A 12,773-nucleotide genomic window follows, 5' to 3' on the forward strand; every position below is an offset into this window, starting at 1 on the left:
ATATGTTTATGCTATTATATTGAAGGAATTTCGCCACTGTATGGTACTCGGAAAGTCGAATACTAATGTGCCCGAAAAAATATTGGGCCCTTGTTTAATGGCGATTTCACTGAACAATTTGGAAATCCCTACCGTATAATGAAAGGTGTATCTGGAAGCGATGTACAAAATGGTCAATAACTTTGACACACTCTTCTCCTAGCATTTAATTTGGACTGTCATAGTCCTCTTCAGTTCTGGAACAGTCGGGAGATTGATAGACATTATCATTGACGTAACTCCACAGATAATATTCTGGCGGTTAAGATACGGATCTGGATCTGGGAGCTGTTAGCTGGGTAGCTCTAATACTACAAGGTTTCCAATCCTTCTACCACGCGCTGGAATGGTTTGACTTATAAGGAGTTTAAGTGAGTCATGATATGTTCTACATTTCACTACACTTTAGCGTAGATTGGGAAGGTGAAAAAAACAAAAAACAAAAAACAAACAAAAAACGAAAAAAGCAGAAAAAAAAAGAAAGCGCAAGGAGAAAGGAAAACCCAAACCGATAAAAGTAAGAAAGAAAGAAAGAAAAAGTGAAAAGAAAGGAAAAATAAAGAAAGAGGAGGACGAACATAAGTGAAAGAGCAGAGTGAACGGCCGATTCGATTTTTTGCGTTCGGCTCCTGTTGGATCGTATCATTTCCATTAGTAGATGTTCGCAACCTTTACGTGGTTACTATTTTGAGGACAAAATTCGCGAAACGAATATCCGCAAAATCTAGGAAACTACTCAGAAACTACTAGAAAACTACTGACAGTATCCTGTATATCTACAAAGCTATGATTTGTCCATACATGGAATATTGTTGCCAAATCTGCGCTGCTGCATCCATTGCTTCCTCTCAAATCGAATCAATACTACACAACTAAGCTCAAAATCCCGTTCCATGTTGCATCCTTGTGCCTGTTCTACAAGTACTGTAATGGAATGTGATCTGACGAACTCGTAGCACTTGTACATCTCACCCGGATATCTTAGCATAAAGCGAGACTAACCTACACTCCTCCATTCCCTCTAACTACTTTAACATTCCTGGCTATCTCCTACTCTGCCGTAAGGACTGACAGACATATGCACGGACTTGGAGTCTACATTCGTAGCACCCTCCCCCTGACTAGAGAAACAAACCTAGAAACGGAGGATCAAGCCTTTATGTACTTTAAACTAAACATACAACACAACATTAGCTACTTTTATTTTCTCTACCGCTCTCCCTCGACACAGGACTGCACCATAATAAACAAAGTCTCTGACAGCATAGACACAGCACTCCTCCTCGACACTAGCGCAAAAGTACATGTATTTGGTGACTTTAATGTTCACCACAAAAACTTGCTTGGATTCTCTACTCACATAGATGGAGCGGGCAGCACAACACATAGTTTTGCTATATCTCACTCCCTATCACAAATGGTTACGTTTCCAACCCGTTTCCCTGACCAGCAAGAACAACAAACATCACTTCTAGATCTGTTTCTGACTAGAGTTCCCGAGGATTGTACAACAAATGCTGACAGCCCACTCGGGAACGCTGACCATGCAGTGATAATGGTAGAAATCGCCCTAAATTCTAGTCCCCAAACTGAAGAGCCAGTGCTCAAAACAACGAAATATTATTAAAAGGTTGACTGGGAAGCCATCAGAGATCTTATCAGAGATGCCCCATGGGGAAATATTTTTCTCTTCCTGCTGAACAGTGCGCAAATGAGACCACTGTGTGGTTCAAAACAGCAATGGAAGCACATGTTCCCATGCGGAAATTTTATAGCAAGCCCCACTTTCCCCAATGGTTTACTTCGACTTGCGCAACTGCCATTGCTCAAAGTCAGCACGCATACCGCAGATTTAACCGACATAAGTCCAGTTCAAACAAACAGAAGTATATAGAAGCTAGAAGTAACGTTAAGAAAGAAATAGCGACAGCTAAGAGAGAATTTACTGAAACCACTAAAAAAACGCTTCGAAGCACAAAAATTAGGAAATCCTGACTTCTGGAAAATCTACAACAGTGTAGTAAATAATGGGCAATCAACAATTTCCCAGCTAACTAACAATCACGAGGTTATTTGCTCAGCAACCGACAAGGCTAATATGCTTGTCAGCCGGTTTGACTCGAACTCCACACGCGACCCTTCCACCCCCCTGCATTTCCTTTCCTTTGCGAACAGACGCCACGCTAGACGATCTAAAAATCACCCCTGCTCAAGTACACGCCATCATAAAAAACCTTGACACTTCAAAATCGTGTGGATCTGATCTCATCCCAGCTGTGCTATTAAAAAAGTGCTCAGCCGAAGTAACTCCAGTTCTCTCCAAACTCTACAACAAATGCCTTAATGAATCATGCTTTCCGGGCTGTTGGAAAACTGTTTCTATGGTACCAATATTCAAGAATACTGGCGAAAGAACTGACCCATCAAATTATCGCCCCATTAGCCACTTTTCGCCAAAATATTTGAGACCATAATAAACCATGCTCTAGTCCGGCACCGTACAGATGCTAAACTTCTGACTGACCAACAATATGGATTTAGACAAACCCGTTCCACAGCTGACATCCTTACTGTAATCTCTGAACGTATATACCATTCACTGGACAAAGCGGGGGAGGGCAGAGCGGTAGCTCTTGATATATCTAAGGCTTTTGACAGGGTATGACACGAGGGTCTCCTCAGGAAAATTAAATCATACGGTATCACTAGTAGAATACTTAACATAATTAAATCCTTCTTAGATAAGAGAAAAAATCCAGGTTGTCCTCGACGGTCGTACATCTAAACAGTGTGATATAAATGCGGGAGTGCCTCAGGGGTCTATCCTTGGACCTCTATTGTTCCTAATATTTATTAATGACCTCCCCGACAAAACTGCCTCTGAGATGGGTATATATGCTGATGACACTACACTCTATAACAGATATGACAGGAAAACAAATGAACACATATCTAAAGAAATAGCAAAAACACTAGAGAATGACCTCCAATCTGTAGTGGAATGGGGACATAAATGCTTCATTCAATGCTGCCAAGACTAAATTGGTTTCCTTCAATAATTACAAGAAACCTTCTCTGCCACCAATAGCAATGGCCAGTGAATCCCTGTCTGAGAGTACATATTTCAAACTGCTTGGCCTAACGTTCACAGGAAACATGACTTGGAACAATTGTATTGAAAACATTGCCAGGGTCGCTGCGAAAAAGGTAGGCTCTCTCTACCGTGCTGGAAAACTACTGACACCTGAAAGTATCCTGTACCTCTATAAGGCCACCATTCGCCCATGTATGGAGTATTGTTGTCACATTTGGGCTGGTGCATCTGCTACTAGTCTCTCGCTCCTAGACAAGGTTAAAAAAAGAGTCGCCAATCTAATAGGCCCTGAACTGGCATCTAAGCTTCAGCCTCTGTGCCATCGACGAAATGTTGCATCCCTCTGCATGTTCTACAAGTATTTTAATGGTGAATGCTCTGATGAACTGCAAGCACTTGTGCCCCTATGACGTAGACACCCTAGACAAACCCGGCAGGCAGCTAAATCCCACCTCCACACAGTAGAGATCCCTAGATGTAAAATATCTTTCTACTCCAGTAGTTTCTTCCCCAGAACCGCTAGACTCTGGAATTCCATTCCAGGTTCCTGCTTCCCTAACTGTACTGACATGCAGAAATTCAAGTGCAACGTGAATCGACATCTTGCTGCCCAAATCCCAACATAGTGCCCCAGTAGTTGCTGCCCCTGATAGTAGCCCCCTACACCAAAGTGGCAATGTGCCTTGTTTGGGGTGAAAAAAAAACGTAAATACCCCCAAATAATTCGACAAGCAATAAAATCACACCCTTTCGATGTAGAGGTCCCTAGATACCAGAAACTTTTTAATATAACAGTTTGTTTCCTCGAACCGCTTGCCTGTTTCCCTCCTGACTTCAACATGGATGTCTTCAAGTCCAACAGAAACAAATTCCTGATGAACCGCCCCCCTAAGTAATGACACCTTATCAAATCTCCAATACTAATGATTACTGCAACACTATCCCATTGATTACTGTACACAAAATAATCCTTATCCCCGAGTGGCTTCTGGGTCTTGATCAGTGGTGACCTTCATGTAAAAAAAACTGCTAGACTTTTGAATTCCCTACCTGTTTCCTAGTTTCCTGACTGTACTAACATGCAGAAATTTAAATGTAGTACGAACAGATATCTTGCTGATGAACTCACTGCAGAGTGCTCCGGTAGGAATAACTCCAAATAGTTGCCTCCTACTTCCAAGTGGCAGTATGTCTTGTTTGAGGTAAATAAGAGACAAAAAGGAGAAAGCAGATACCCCTAAAAAAAACAAAAAAACAAAACAAAACATCACTTGCTAATTCATAAGAAAAAACTGCGTTTATAGGCTTTACTAGTATCCACCATCCATCGTGAAGCATCTGCTGTTCTCATCATGCGAAAAATGTCGATTTTTGCCAGCAATGGTAATACGCGTCTAACAATTATCTAAGCCAGAGAATATAAGCATGTTCCGCCGGTGGCGTCGATAGAAACCTGGAATGCACCGGTTTCTACCCTGCATCAAATACGCTTTGTTGAGTTTTAACTAGTGTTGGGTGATCCATCAAACGCTGACATTTACTACGTCAAATTTTTATGTCGTCGACATTTTCGTCGACATCGTGCAAAAAAGCACGGATTTATTTCAGTTCTATAATTAAGAGTAGACGACATAAAAAAAAAACAGAAGAGAGTGCGTAGGCGAAGGAAGAGGAGAATGTAGAAAACTTTTAAAAGGAAATTGAAAAAAAAATCATTTTATCATTATAGGCAGCGGATATCATCAGAGACACAAATCTTCTTGATTGGATTTGAGTACGCGTGATAATAGAAAGACGAAAAAAAAGAAAAAAAAGAAGAGAGATTGATGAAATACCCCAACTCGACAGAATTAGCTAGACAGATATATAGGCACTTACTATATACAGATCATTGGTACCGTCGGTTTCAAGCCCGATAATAAGGCCCGTTTAAGGTATCCTTATCAAGCTCTCTTCAGAGACGAATATTGGCTGAAGAGAGCTATATATATATATATATATATATATATATATATATATATATATATATATATATATATATATATATATATACTAGCATTTTAGCCAAGCGTTACCCGGGTGTTTGGATGTGTATGTTGAACAAAAAAAAAAAAGTGGTAGTAGGAAGGTAGGCTCGAACCCGTACCGCAAAAGAAGAAAAGAACGGGGGGAAATTGTAACACCTTTCCTGTTACGACTACCGCCATACCCGAAGTGACGTAGGTTTAAATTAAGGCTAGATAATCGAAAGGAGAGGACTTGCAAAAATATTGGCGAAAAAAGCGACCCCCCCCCTGTAGAAAAGTGCCGAAGTGAAGGTGAAGATATTAATGCTTTTAGCCGATTTTTCGATATTTATCGTCTGAAAGTTTGAACTTCAAAACGATACTGAGCTTGGTAAAATCCGTCGCCTCTGTCGAAAGTTTTAGGCAGAAATGCAAACATACATACATACAAACATTTATATATTGGTAACTAAAACTTTTCGACCCAAACCGATTAAAAAGCTTGCCCTATCTCTGAATACCGTTTATGTCAAATTTCAAATGTTTAGACCAGAAATTGTTTGAGTAATTTGGAAGAGACAGCAGAGATCAATTTTTTAAAAACTTTGACCACTATTATGATCCCTTAACATTTATTGTTTTGGGCGCAAATCATACTATTAAGTTAGATCCATGTACAAGGTTCCTATATCTGAAATTTCAAGTGTTTAGACCCAAAATTAGCGCAGGAGTTTGGTAGAGTTCTCAAAGGTCAAATCGCTGAACTTTGACCCCCTTAACGGCCAGATTTTTGGCCGAAAACCGATCATATAGATTTTCCCAAATCTCAGTACCTTGTATATCAAATTTTGAGTCTGTAGACTAAAAATTGACAAAGTTATTGCGTAGGGAAATGTACACGGACACACAGACACACACACACACAGACACGTTCACTTTTATAGATATACTAGCATTTCAGCCCGGCATAGCCCGGGTGTTTGGAGGTATGTTGAGCAAAAAATAAAAAAAGTGGTAGTAGGAAGGCAGGCTCGAACCCGTACTGCGAAGGAGGAAAAGAACGGGGGGAAACGTGACGTCTTTGCTGTTACGACCACCGCTAAACCCAAAGCGACGTAGTTTTAAATTAAGGCTAGACAATCGAAAAGAGGGGATGACTTTCGGAAATACTGGTGAAAAAAGCGACCCCCCTCCCTGTAGAAAAGTGCCTAGTTACGGGTGAAGAAATTAATGTTTTTAGCCAATTTTTCGTTATTGTCGCCTATAGAATCGAGCTTCAAAACGATACTGATCTTGCGAAAATCCGTCGCCTCTGTCGAAAGTTTTAGGCAGACATGCAAACATACATTTATATATTGGTAGCTCAAATTTTCGACCCAAACCGATTAAACAGCTTTCTGTAGGCTTCAAATTGACAGAGTTATTGCGCAGGGAACTGCACACACACACACACACACACACACACACACACACACACACACACACACACACACACACACACGTTCACTTATATATATATATATATACTAGCATGGATACCTAGCGTTGCCAAGGTCGACATGAAGTTCGGTTTGGACGCACTTACTATACTATAAGTATTGAGCAGATTTTCATTATTATATGTCAACGCCATCGTTACCCTAACAAAACTTTCAAAAATAAAAGAACGAATGAAAACACGAAAATTTACCCCCCCCCCCGAAAAAAGCATAAGTACGTGACAAACTCTCCACCAGATATTTCGGCAGAAAGCATACAAAGAGAAGCTATTCTCCGGATATTGATCACCTTTTTATGACTATATACCAGTTTGAGCGAATTTGTTTAATGCTGCCCCAGTCTAAAAGGATTTGAAACGGTCTGTTGCGACGAAAACAAACTGCAAATAAATCAGTTTAGAAATAAATGAAATTAAATATGCTATCAATGTAAATCAAATTTAAATAATAAACTTAAATAGAACACTTAAAGCAATTCTCTCATTATAAACAATAACTAACACACCGGTATTTAATAAAATGGATTTTCTTTAATGTAATATGCAAATAAGGTCACCTCTTAATCGTATATTATGCAAAAATCATACTATATATAGAAATGAATGAAATAATAAAGTAATGGACCTTTTTTATATATTAATCAAATTGTGAACAAACAAACAAACAGACAGACAGGAATACTAATTTATATATGAATCTATGTATCTATAAAGGTGAAATTGTCTGTATGTGTGTGTACATTTCTTTACCAAATTACTCTGTCAATTTTAACTCTTCGGACTCGAGATTTGACATAAGCGGCAATGAGATTTTGGAATTTGTTTTCAGCCAGAAATTTGGCTCTCAAAGGGTCAAAATTTAACGTTTTGACCTTTGAAATCTCTACCAAACTCCTCCAGTAATTTTAGGTTTGAACACTTGAAATTTAAATATAGGTTACTGTGACATGGATCAAACTTTTTAATTTGATTTGAAATAAAAACAATAAATGATAAGGGGTCAAAATTGGAGGCAAATTTCTAAAAATAATTTGACCTCTACCAAATTACTCAACCAATTACTGGTCTAAACGTTTGAAATTTTACATAAATGATATTCAGAAATAGAGCAAGCTTTTTAATCGGTTTGGGTAAAAAAATTGAGCTGTCAATGGGACAAAGTGCAAAAGATTTTACCTTTGCGGTCTCTAGTAAACTACTTAGCCAATTTTTGGCCTAAACATTTGAAATTTTACATAACAGATATTCAGACATGCAGCAAGCATATTAATCAGTTTTGAGGCGAAATTTTCGCTGCCAATAGGTTAATGTTGAAAGAGTTGACTTTTGCAGATTCTACTAAACTTCTCCGCCAATTTTGGGTTTAAACACTTGAAATTTTAAATGGAGGTAACTTGGACATGGGTAAAACTTTTTGATTTTATACCAAAACGGTAAATGTTAAGGGGTCAAAATTCGGGTCAAAGTTAAAAAAAAAAAATTACGTCTGCAGTCTCTATCAAATTGTGTGTGTGCAGTCAGCACCGACCCTATTCAGTATGAAATTCACAAGCGGTCCCCAGTCGCATGTATATCCCCGTTAGGGGAGATGACAACGTTAGGTTTTTGCAACTTTTTGCAGGGAGCTGTCGACGTCCTCCTACATACAGAACCTGGACTTCCCAAATTGGTCACCCATTTTAGTAATGACCAGGCTCAACGTTGCTTAACTTCGGTGATCTGACGGGAACCGGTGTGTCAACGTAATTATGTCGTATCTCTATCAAATTACTCAGACAATTTCTGGCTAAGTATATAGTTTGGAATTCCCTTCCTGCTACCTGCTTCTCTGACTGTACTGATATGCAGAAGTTTATATGTAACATAAACGAACATCTTGTTAATCTTCCCTAAGCATGGTTCCAAATAGTAGTTTCTTGTGTCTAAGTGGCGATATGCTTTAATTTGTGCGAACGTGATTAAAAAGAAAACTAAAAGAAAATGGGCAAAAGAATAAATTCATAACTGAAAAAAAAAGGAAAGTCTTGATGTTGTTTCCGATTACTTTCTTTTTTCTTAGAGAGAAATGGATAAAAAGAAAAGCAAAGAGAGCAGATCATTTAATTAATGGCATCATCACGTGATACTTGTAAGCCAATCACTTAGCCGTAGAAATTAGAAAAAAAAATCAAATTACTCAGACAATTTCTGGTCTAAACATTTAAAACTTTACATGAAACTTTACACATAGGGCAAGTTATGAACAGTACATAAAGCCGACCAAACTGCTAGGAGATAATAAACATTTTAGAAAGCTACGCATGTGGTATGATGGTTAAATAGATAGATGTAAATAAATGAAAATAAGTAGGTAGATTTAAACAGATTTAAATTAATATGAAATTATACACACACGTGTATATGTATGCAAAGAGTTAAGCTTTCCTATATTATGACTTTAAAAATTTATTGTTCGTACAGAAAAAAATCAAGATAAATGTAATGATTTTCTTATTCCATGGAGTTTCAAAAATCGGCCTTTTCAACTTAGAAAAACATTTAGCGAAGAAATGTTTTCTAGACTTCCTATAATTTTGCTGGTTAGCACAAAAATTAAAATCTTCAAAGATTAAATGTTTGATGATTTTTTACTTCTGTCCAAACTATAAATATTGCTATTAGTATTTATACTTCCTATTTTTTAATTTAAAAATTTAAATTCTGAAATACACACACACACACACACACACACACACACACACACACACACACACACACACACATATATATATAGATGATTATTGAAACATCTTGTCAGACGAGTGCCACTCCCTCAGGCAAAGCCACAAAATGACTTCCATCGACATAAGATCATTTTTTAGACAAATGCCTGAAGGAGTATTTATACACAGATGATGTTACAGAGGCTTAGCTTTTTACGACAGCTAAGTCGCTCTCTCGGTTGAAAATGTTGAGATCCAGCAACAAGCAAGATAGCCAGCAGACCAGCTTAATGCGGGTACCGGTCTCCCACTTTATGGTTTTTAAATCAAAGATTTTTATTCTCCTAGAAAGGTTGCCTTTACCATAGCTTACGAGAGCCCTCTCCACCCCAACACACACATACATACACACAAACACGCACGGTGCTAGTTGGTCGTTGACCCCGAAAAAGGGTTCATTCGCCCCTTCTCTCTCTCTCTCTCTATATATATATATATAGTCTTTGAAGTTTTTTTAACATTTGAAACTACACAAAAAATTACTTTTTATCATTCGTTAAAAAAAACAAAAAAAACACTTAGTCAGTAAGTCATTTAATCACCTGCAATCACTGCATCAACTCTCTCGAATTTACTATAATACCAATTTTTTTAAATTTTTCAAGGGATCATCAGTTGTTTACCATGAAACACTGTTTCGGGGATTTAAAAACAATATTTTACTTCATGGCTCCCCAGCAGTGTTGATCAAACACCATCACCCTTAATCTTAGGAAGAAGACATGTTACAAAAATTTTTTTTATCCAATTTCCTATTCTTAATTGCAATTACTAACCTTTTCATAGTATAAAAATGAATTTCTTACCTGTGCGATTCATCAATTTCCACATTTAAAATGGATTATATTTATTTGCTGTCCACTCAGCAAAATGTGGCACAAGGCCGGAAAGTGGTAACCTAGCAGGCTCCCCTAAAGGAGGGGCACTCCTGCAATTTTAAAAATTGCCTGAGTAACCCCGTCGGCATTCCCCGGTCGGGGCGCCTCAGGCAACAAGCAATAAACTTGCCCCACCGGAAAGCCCGGTGGCAAAGCCTGGGAGGGTGGACCTCCTAGGTATTACCCAGGCGGTGTACCTCAGTCCAACAGGTGCTGGGCCGGTTCCCGGCCCCTCACCTGTTGGTCTGAGTGTCAAGTGACGGATCCTTGACTGGTACTATCCATTTAAAATGGATTATATTTATTTGCTGTCCACTCAGCAAAATGTGGCACAAGGCCGGAAAGTGGTAACCCAGCAGGCTCCCCTAAAGGAGGGGCACTCCTGCAATTTTAAAAATTGCCTGAGTAACCCCGTCGGCATTCCCCGGTAGGGGCGCCTCAGGCAACAAGCAATAAACTTGCCCCACCGGAAAGCCCGGTGGCAAGGCCTGGGAGGGTGGACCTCCTAGGTATTACCCAGGCGGTGTACCTCAGTCCAACAGGTGCTGGGCCGGTCTCCGGCCCCTCACCTGTTGAGCTGAGTGTCAAGTGACGGATCCTTGACTGGTACTATCCATTTAAAATGGATTATATTTATTTGCTGTCCACTCAGCAAAATGTGGCACAAGGCCGGAAAGTGGTAACCCAGCAGGCTCCCCTAAAGGAGGGGCACTCCTGCAATTTTAAAAATTGCCTGAGTAACCCCGTCGGCATTCCCCGGTAGGGGCGCCTCAGGCAACAAGCAATAAACTTGCCCCACCGGAAAGCCCGGTGGCAAGGCCTGGGAGGGTGGACCTCCTAGGTATTACCCAGGCGGTGTACCTCAGTCCAACAGGTGCTGGGCCGGTCTCCGGCCCCTCACCTGTTGAGCTGAGTGTCAAGTGACGGATCCTTGACTGGTACTATCCATTTAAAATGGATTATATTTATTTGCTGTCCACTCAGCAAAATGTGGCACAAGGCCGGAAAGTGGTAACCTAGCAGGCTCCCCTAAAGGAGGGGCACTCCTGCAATTTTAAAAATTGCCTGAGTAACCCCGTCGGCATTCCCCGGTCGGGGCGCCTCAGGCAACAAGCAATAAACTTGCCCCACCGGAAAGCCCGGTGGCAAGGCCTGGGAGGGTGGACCTCCTAGGTATTACCCAAGCGGTGTACCTCAGTCCAACAGGTGCTGGGCCGGTTCCCGGCCCCTCACCTGTTGGTCTGAGTGTCAAGTGACGGATCCTTGACTGGTACTATCCATTTAAAATGGATTATATTTATTTGCTGTCCACTCAGCAAAATGTGGCACAAGGCCGGAAAGTGGTAACCCAGCAGGCTCCCCTAAAGGAGGGGCACTCCTGCAATTTTAAAAATTGCCTGAGTAACCCCGTCGGCATTCCCCGGTAGGGGCGCCTCAGGCAACAAGCAATAAACTTGCCCCACCGGAAAGCCCGGTGGCAAGGCCTGGGAGGGTGGACCTCCTAGGTATTACCCAGGCGGTGTACCTCAGTCCAACAGGTGCTGGGCCGGTCTCCGGCCCCTCACCTGTTGAGCTGAGTGTCAAGTGACGGATCCTTGACTGGTACTATCCATTTAAAATGGATACATTTAATTTTTCAGTCTTGTATTTATAAGCTTTGGATTAATCCATTTAACTACTTATCACCCCCACTATAATTAGTAGTTTTTATATTTACATTCTTATTTATTTAAAATTAGATATATAAAGGTTAAAAATATTTTATTTTTACATATATACATTTTTTTTTTTTAATAAATTTATTATATGTAATTATAAATACATTTTATACATTGCTAATATAGTTTTGGATTTCCTTTATTAATATAGTCTGGTTTATCTTAAACGATTCAAAAGCATCAGGATAACGAACAAATGCTTTATTTAACTGTTTAAATATTTTATTTTTATCCCCACCTTGTTTTATCATCCTTATTACTAAGCTAGAAACTGGTGGTATAAAATCTGTTAATTTTAGAGTAACGCCTATATATATATATATATATATATATATATATATATATATATATATATATATATATTGGGAGAGAGCGCGATAACTAAATAGATAAATATAGATGTATAATAAGTTGTTGCATTAGTTCCCGACGTTATTTTTTAATGAAATCAAAGAACTTTAAAAGCAAAAGCAAGTTCGTGTGAGACCCAAGCCCAAGTTTTTGTATAAATCCCATCGACTGAAGATGGCGTGAAATTGTCGCAAAATCACACTTCCTCTTTTCACCCAATTCTCTACATGTCTGATGGCCATCTTCTTTCAAGAGAACCCTGAGTTTGTCTTCGTCTATTTTGATTAGTCTTTCGGAACGAGGAGTATCATTGAGGTCAAAATTACCGTGTTTGAATCTGGTAAACCAATCGTGAAAAGTTCTCTCAGCTATAGTGTTTTCCCCATATACGGCACAAATATGCTTGGTCGCTTCACTAGCTTTTTGA

At 39.5% G+C, this 12,773-nt stretch overlaps 1 pseudogene; it reads right to left on the minus strand.

The window, feature by feature from the left end:
• Positions 1 to 8,277: 8,277 nt before the first annotated feature.
• Positions 8,278 to 8,396, minus strand: LOC145292424 (5S ribosomal RNA; annotated as a pseudogene).
• Between the last annotated feature and the right edge of the window lie 4,377 nt (positions 8,397 to 12,773).

This window comes from Euprymna scolopes, chromosome 13, assembly GCF_053919585.1.
Source record: "Euprymna scolopes isolate OS-2025 chromosome 13, ASM5391958v1, whole genome shotgun sequence".
In the NCBI taxonomy this organism is placed as follows: domain Eukaryota; kingdom Metazoa; phylum Mollusca; class Cephalopoda; order Sepiida; family Sepiolidae; genus Euprymna; species Euprymna scolopes.